This window comes from Gekko japonicus, unplaced genomic scaffold (assembly GCF_001447785.1).
Source record: "Gekko japonicus isolate JY-2015 unplaced genomic scaffold, Gekko_japonicus_V1.1 scaffold1418, whole genome shotgun sequence".
Classification (NCBI taxonomy): Eukaryota; Metazoa; Chordata; class Lepidosauria; order Squamata; family Gekkonidae; genus Gekko; species Gekko japonicus.
Genome location: NW_015174318.1, coordinates 328709 through 337055, shown reverse-complemented (window position 1 = coordinate 337055; position 8347 = coordinate 328709).

Genomic DNA, 8347 nt, shown 5'->3' with positions numbered 1-8347 from the left:
CTTGAAATTCCTAGACCCAAGAGTCCTCCAGTTGAAGTCCGTTGTTCTTCCTTGCAGCTTCTAACACGATTTTCTTTATTTTGGTATCTGTTAGTTCAGCCAGTATGTCAGGAATGAGAGTAGGAGAACTTAGTTGCGATGGGTTCAGCCGATAAGCCTGACAAATTGGTGCAGCTGGCAGTTGCAAGAGTTTTTGGAGCCATTCATTTAAAGCGCCCGCGAGATCTTTGTCTATAGCAAAAATTGGGGAAATTCCTCTGAGTTTGATTTTTCTTTCACGGGCTTTTATGTCCAAAAGTATGACTTTAGACTTTCTCCATGTCTCAAAAGTTCTTAGATTTTCTATAGCCTTTGTGTTTTTCGCAGCCTCCGTTAATGCCTTATCTGTTTTTTCCTTCAGTTCTGTTAAGTTCAGATTCATAGCGTCAAGTTTTTGGTGAATGGGAGTAATGCTTTCTTTCCGTTCTTTTTTCATTTCTGTAAACATACTCTGTATATCTTTTTTTGTAATAGAGTCCTCACGTTTTCTTTTGCCCTGTCGATTAGCAGTTTTTCCATCTGAGTCTGTTTCCAATGGGGGAGGGGAATCCTCCTCCGAGGTTTGCATATTTCTCACAGTTTGTTGAGGCGCCTTGATGTTTTTCTTAGCTCCTTTCCCTCCTCTCGGCCTCCCCATTTCTCTCAGCAAGCAGTTTTTATCTTTGGAGTCCTCAATTAATCTTTTATGTTTTTGGAAGCACGGACGTGGAGGCTACTTCGGTCTGTCTGCGCAGTCTTGCAGTCACCGGAAACTCCTCCACAAATAAATATTATCGATATCTGTTTTTACCCCTTTTGTTTTTACTCTTGGCAGTCTCATTTAATGTTAATTAAAACAAATTTGCATATTTTAAAATATGTGTGTGATAGCACAGTTTGTTGAGGCGCCTTGATGTTTTTCTTAGCTCCTTTCCCTCCTCTCGGCCTCCCCATTTCTCTCAGCAAGCAGTTTTTATCTTTGGAGTCCTCAATTAATCTTTTATGTTTTTGGAAGCACGGACGTGGAGGCTACTTCGGTCTGTCTGCGCAGTCTTGCAGTCACCGGAAACTCCTCCACAAATAAATATTATCGATATCTGTTTTTACCCCTTTTGTTTTTACTCTTGGCAGTCTCATTTAATGTTAATTAAAACAAATTTGCATATTTTAAAATATGTGTGTGATAGTTGTTTATGTCTTGCAGCTCTCAAACATCTGACGTTTATTCTATGTGGCTCTTATGTTGAACAAATTTGGCCACCCCTGTGGCCTAGGTGAATGAGGACCTATGCATGGATGGCTCTGCCAGCAGCCAGAGATGTATATGCTTAGTCTCAGTCAGCTAGTCAGTGATACTTTCCCATTCTTGGCCTCCCCTGCTGACAGCCCAAGCCTTGTGGTTAGTGGCTTGATACCTCACAACACCCCCCAGAAGGTTTACATCTGAGCGTCACTACTGAGAAAACTTTGAACTTTTTAAACCTTAAAACTCAAATTTTTAATTTAATTGTGGAACTTTGTGTTGTTTCACCGTACCAATATTCTATGTGACCTTGTAAGATGCCCTGAGCCTGCTCGTTGGGAGGATGGGATATAAATCAAATAGATAAATAGTCCTGATGTTCTGTTTAGAGTGTGGATGGGGAACAGGGACCTGACATCAGGACTGGCTCTTCCCTCTCTCCCAAGCAACTGAGTTTCTTAAACAAATGGTAAACACCCATCTGCCATGTCTGTCTACAGTTGGAGTGGGGGCACTATCTTAGACATAAATGAATGGTTAACTATAAAATCCTATACATATAATTCCCTTATGTATTGGCCATTTCCAGCTCTCCCATTGGCTGTGCAGTGTGCTTCATCAGCCATTTGCCCATTAACCGTCATTCAAGAGTACTCAATGTGCCATTGGCTGGGTGCTGGGTCCACTCCTCTCACCTGTTCACTGCAAGCCTGGACACTTCCCTCACAGAATAAACTGTCAAAATGACTGTCTTTCCTGACAAAGACACTTCTCCTTCTTGGCTCCTGTGGGACTAACTATTCCCTCAGTGGCTGTTGCTCAGCAACCAAGCTTGGTTCTGTCAGTAAAAAGGAAGCGCTTTCCATGCCTTTGTGGGGAACTCACTGGGGCCAGTCCTGACTAGGGTTGTGAGCTCCAGGTTGGGAAATTCCTGGATATTCGGTGGTGGAGTCTAAGGAAGTCAGAGTTTGAGGAGGCCTCAGCTGAATAGAATGCCAAAGGGCCCACCCTCCAAAGCAGTTATTTTCTCAAGGGGGGGGGGAGAGATCTGTTGTCCGGAGTTCAGTTGTGATACCCGGTGATCTTCAAGCTGTTAGCCAAATTGCCTTATTTTATTAGTAAATGTGAGGAATTATGAATTATTAAATGGCAATAGGCATTTATTATAGGACTATAATCCATGTATACCAGAGTTTGAGTTCCAAGTGATTTCTTTACTAAAGGATTCTCACACATACAAATATAAATCAAGTATACACACAAACAAATACAGATCTAGGAATTCAGATAGAAAAGTACAGAGATGTTTGCATTAGCATGAAGTATCATTGGTGGGGTGATACTTTATCTATCCAGCAAGGCAAGTTGGCTCTGCAGTGAAAAAAGGGATTAAAAGGGGTACCCCGCTTGGAGGGTGTCAAAAATAAATAAAATAAATATAAAATTAAAATATGGGAAGGGGTCGTGAGTTGGCCAGCAATACACATGGGAAGTTCCAAACAGCACTAAGAATGGAACCAGCAAAAGAGGGTGGGGTTAGGAAAGGCAAAAGCGAGAGAGAGACCAATGGCTGGATGCTCTCTTTTTATACTTAAAATGTGACCTGAGGCAGTTGCCTGTTGTCACATGGTCACCAGGAAATATTAACTAAAAACTTAAACTATGAATAGGGAAGAAAAGGAATTAATGGTTAGGCAACTGCAGGTGTCATGACCCAGCCCTTCTGTTTCAGTGCTGCCACCCACTCTCAGGGCTGCCACAGAGACACCAGGGTATATCTCTTTAAACCAGGGTCATTCTAACCACCACAGTAGAAGCAATAGAAAATACAGGTTTGTGGTCCCTAAACTCTCATTGGTAGCATAGGCATGGTGCAAGGGTTGGTGACTCAATCCAAATTATAAAAACAGGTTAAGTTCATTACAAAAACAATAAAACAATAAAATACACTGGCAAGGGGAAAAGGGAGTGTACAAAGGACAAAACAAAGGAACAAAACCTAACTTGCTATCTATGTTACTAGACCTCAGTTGATAGCTCTAAGCAGCAGTAGTTCAAGAAGCAGAGCTGGTGCCAAGAAATTAGCCATTTCTTCTTCTGGCCCAACAGCCCTCTAGCCAAGGTCGCTGTCTGTCTTACCCGGTGCTCTGCCTGGAAGGGTGTATGGAATCCTCCTGCAAGACCCCTGGCTTCTCACTCCTGAATTGTTCTGAGTAGATGCAGCATTTTTGCTTTGAAAGCACACTCTCTCTAGCTCTGGCAACCGACTTGTGGTAACAGCCATGAGTAACCTCCTTTTGCTGTGCCTGGCTCCCAGCTAAATAGTCATTCAGATGTCAAACTAATTGATAAACCAATCAGTGGTCTACACTTGGCAATCTAGATCAGAAGTTGTCAAAGATCTCTTAGTCAAACTAAGGTTTTGACAGCTAACAGCTGCATGAAGTTACGGCAGCCAGTAATTAATAGCAGGTGGTTTGTGTTTGGCTGACCTGCCGTCCTAACATCATCCAGCTAGAACTTAACTAACTGACTCATGCAATTACTTTAGTCTCTTAAAGGCCTATCTCTTGACAGCAGGTAATGGCTTGGCTAGGAGTGACCCCTCTTAGGAGAATGGGAAAGACAAAGGAGGAAAGGAAGAGAACTGATCAGGTTGCAGGACCAGTACTTTGGGTTAATGACCAGATGTTGACAGCTGTGTTATCTTGATGGGTGGCAGGAAGACTTGATGGCTTGCTGCTGTCATCACTGGACACATCCTTTTGTTTTAGTCTGGAGAGGAATGCATGCTTCTTTTGGTGATGTTAATACGTGGAGGTGTGTGGGGGGGAATGTCTGCATGGTGGAGAAGGGGATTGTTCATGGCGTCTGTGCAGGAACATCTTGTCCTTCTTGCAGAACATGGCTTCCCTCTGTGATCTGCTGCTGTTTCTGCGTGTATGGAGGACAGTGCTGCTGGTCTGCATTCTGGGGCTGGAGATGCAGAAGCAAGAGGGTTCTTGTAGTCCAGGATTCCACATCTGGTTTGACATGCTGCTTAGGTGCAGAGCTCCCCTTGGCCAAAGCACCTCCCTTCAGTCCAGTATAAAGGCACTGCTTTTGTGCTACAGTATTGTTTATTGCCCTGACAGATTCATTTCACAAGTCAGCATATTTAAGAGCCTTTTGTGATGCCAAGTGGCTGCTTGGCAACAAGGATCCACCTGGAGGTGGGCTACCCTAGGCATAGCAGTTAGCACTTCAGAGCAGGGTCTGCTAGACCCATGTTCTTGCTGTGGAAGTTGAGTGAGTGGTTTCGGACCAGTCACAGACTTTCAGCCTAACCTACCTCACAGGATTGTTGTGCAGATCAAAAGGGGGAGAGGAGAATGATGTAAGCTGCTTTGGTCTCCACTGCGGAGACTGTACTTTTCCTCCTGAGGAACCATTGCTGCCAATCTCCAGGTGAGCAACCACACAAAAATGGAAATACAGGAAATACATTTGTACAAACAAATAACTATGGCAGAGATCAGTTCCCCTAGAGAAAATGGCTGCTTTGCAGGGTGGACTCTGAGTCATTATACCCTGCTGAGGTTGCTTCCCCTCCTGCTTGGGTCCTCATTGAGCAAGAGAAAGACTGTACTTTTATTTATTTATTTATTTATTTATTTATTTATTTATTTATTTGTATCTCGCCCTCCCAAAAGCTCAGGGCAGCTCACATGCGGCAAAGCCGAAATATAAAATACAATAAAACATGTAACAGAATAACAACATTTAAAACCACAATAAAAATCTATGCTACATCACAGTGCTGTAATCTTCCTATGTCAATTCTTCCAAGATGGGAACAACGACCCCAAATTTGGTGGCCAGCTATCTCGATAGCGCGGTCTACCCACAACACTATTTGTAAACTTCTTCCAGGCAATGCTTACCCCCCTTTAATGGGGGCAGCTGATGAATCACTACCGCGGTGGTGGGGTAGTGGCAGCGGCGGCTCCTACTCATAAGCCTGGTGGAAGAGCTCCGTCTTGCAGGCCTTGTGGAACTGCACAAGTTCCTGCAGGGCCCGGATCTCCTCCAGGAGCTCATTCCACCAGGTAGGAGCCGCCACCGAAAATGCCCTGGCCCTAGTAAGGGCAAACGTGACCTCTCAGGGACCTGGAACTTCCAGGAGATGCAGGCTCCCTGATCATAGTGCTCTTGGGGGAACATACAAGAAGAGGCGGTCCTTCAGGTAGGCCGGACCCTGGCCATTTAGGGCTTTAAAGGTGAGAACCAGCACTTTGAAGTGAATCCGGTATGCTATTGGCAGCCAGTGCAGCGCTTGCAGCCCAGGCCGAATATGGTCTCGCTTAGAAAGACCGAACAACAGCCTGGCCGCAGCATTCTGCACTAGCTGCAGCTTCCGGATTTGCGACAGAGGCAGTCCTAAGTAGAGAGCATTACAGTAATCTAGCCTCGAGGTAACCGTCGCATGGATCACAGTGGCCAGGTCTTCGCGGTCAAGGTAGGGGACCAACTGCTGAGCCAGCTGCAGATGATAAAAGGCCGCCCTGGCAGTAGCTGCTACCTGGGCCACCATCGTCAGCGAGGAGTCCAGGAGCACCCCGAAACTCCTAGTCTCCCGCACCCCGTCGAAGATCAGGAGCGGGAGCCCCAACCCCAGACCGGTCCGACTCAGGCCCAGGACCTCCGTCTTTGCCGGGTTTAATTTCAAGCGACTCAGCCTGAGCCAACCAGCCACAGTTTGCAATGCCCGATGAAGATCATCGGGACCAGAGTCCGACTGGCTGCCTAACATCAGATAGAGCTGGGTGTCATCAGCATATTGATGACACCCAAGCCCACACCTCCGAGCAAACTGGGCGAGGGGGCGCATATAGATGTTAAACAACATAGGGGACAACACGGCTCCCTGGGGCACCCCACACTCAAGGGGATGCCTTTGGGACCGTTGGTCCCCAATCGCCACCCTCTGTCCCCGACCTTGAAGAAAAGAGACAAACCATTGAACGGCAAGCCCCTGAATCCCCACGTCGGCAAGGCAGCGGGCCAGCAACTGGTGGTCGACCGTATCGAATGCAGCCGACAGATCTAACAACACCAGTGCCACCATACCGCCTCAATCCAGATGCCTATGGAGGTCGTCTGTCAAGGCGACCAGCACCGTCTCCATCCCGTGGCCCGGGCGAAAGCCGGACTGGTAGGGATCGAGGACGGAAGCCTCATCCAGGTAGCTCTGTAACTGTGTCGCCACCACCCTCTCAATCAGTTTGCCCAAATAGGGCAAATTGGAAACCGGCCGATAGTTGGCCAATTCGGCCAGATCCAAAGTGCTCTGGGAAACTTTTCCTAGGTAGAGGCTCCAGGTGTGTGTGGGGGAGATGGAAAGTTGAAGTCAGAGGGGTAGATAATGGTATGTTGATGGTTGGCTGGGAGGGAGATAGGGTTGCTACCTTCAAGACAGTACAATAACATAGATTCTACCCTCCTAATCAGCCATTTCCTCCTGGGAAACCATTGTTGCCAATATCCAGGGGAGGACTGGAGATTACTCAGACTTACAATTGCTCTTCAGATGGCAGAGATCAGAACGGTAAGCTCTGTTATTATACCCTGCTGAGGTCGCCAGAGCAAATTGATGCTGAGTGCCCAAGGCCAGGGCACCCACCTACAGTCTCTTTCAAGAGCTCATTGTATTTATTTCCACAATGGACCTTATTCCTAGTAATATATAATAACAGAATATTATAAAAGCAAAAAAATGTAAAACATTTCCAGCAGATGGTGCTAAAGAATATTCTCCAAAATGCTTGTGGTTACTTAAAAACCATGGCTGTACAGTTTGTGCTGTGAGAATCAAATAGCTAGCACTCCTTTTTAAAAGACACATCCTTACAAGAAAGAAAGAAAGAAAGAAAGAAAGAAAGAAAGAAAGAAAGAAAGAAAGAAAGAAAGAAAGAAAGAAAGAAAGAAAGAAAGAAAGAAAGCATTGAAAGGGATGATGACTAGGGAGAACCACACAGCTCTCCAAAAGAGTAACAGCCTGGGTGATTTTTTCATGACAAGATCCACATGTAATATCTGCTCCCCTTTCTCAGGCAAACAGCAGCATTGACTGGATTTTCCATAAGCAGATCTCCTGACAAGAAAGCTGCCCAGTTAGCAGAGTGGCAGGCAGAGCAGCTCTCTCATGAGAAGACCTCCTTAGCCTCATAAAAACAGATGGCAGAACAGCTTTGTTTTGCCCCTGTTGTCCGGGGTCATCTGAGTGTCAGTGTGCTAAGGGCGAGCTGACTGATGCACAAGAATGTGAAATAGAGAGTGAGATTAAATCCATTCTTCAAAATGTCTAAACTTCTGCTTTATATTCTATTTAACATTTTCTATTCTCTTGCATTCAGTTTTGTTTTCAGAAGGATTGTTGGCATTCTAAAGGATGAAACCCTAAATATAAAACAAGATGTCTTTTTGCAGACTAACAATGTATACCAGCATAGCTAGCCATCCATCTGTTCAAATTAAAATAATTAGTGCTGAAATTTTATGATCCTAAGAAGGGATAATTTTGCAGAAGCAGGGTTGGAGGTGTGAAAAAAAGTCTGAATTCTATTTCAAGACAGCCCAGCACCCACCCCCTCACCATCTTCATAAATAGGGTGCAGAATATCTGGGGTGCATGTTTCTAATACTAACTTCCCTGAACCAAGGTGTGGCCAGCCATTACTGTCTGACTGGCTTTCGAATGGAAAGAATTGCTGGAAATTTGGCTGCTGCTTTAGACTCAGAGATCGGTTTGCTATGACTGCCTCAAGCTCTTAACAGCCAAGATAAATTTGGGCAGCTGCCAAAGGGCAGTGCTAAGGGCACCGCCTTGTCTGGTGATCTGTATCATCTAATGCCCCACCATTTGTTCTTCTTTCTGTTTTTAAGAGTTCATTATTCTCTCCCTATACTCTCTACATGAATGGCCTCATCTTGTCTACACCTTTCAATTTCACCTAAACACTGATGACACACAGATGTTCTTCTCTGCTTTGGACCAGTTTCCCTCTTCCTGGAACCATACTTCTGCATGCCTAGCAAACAGGCATT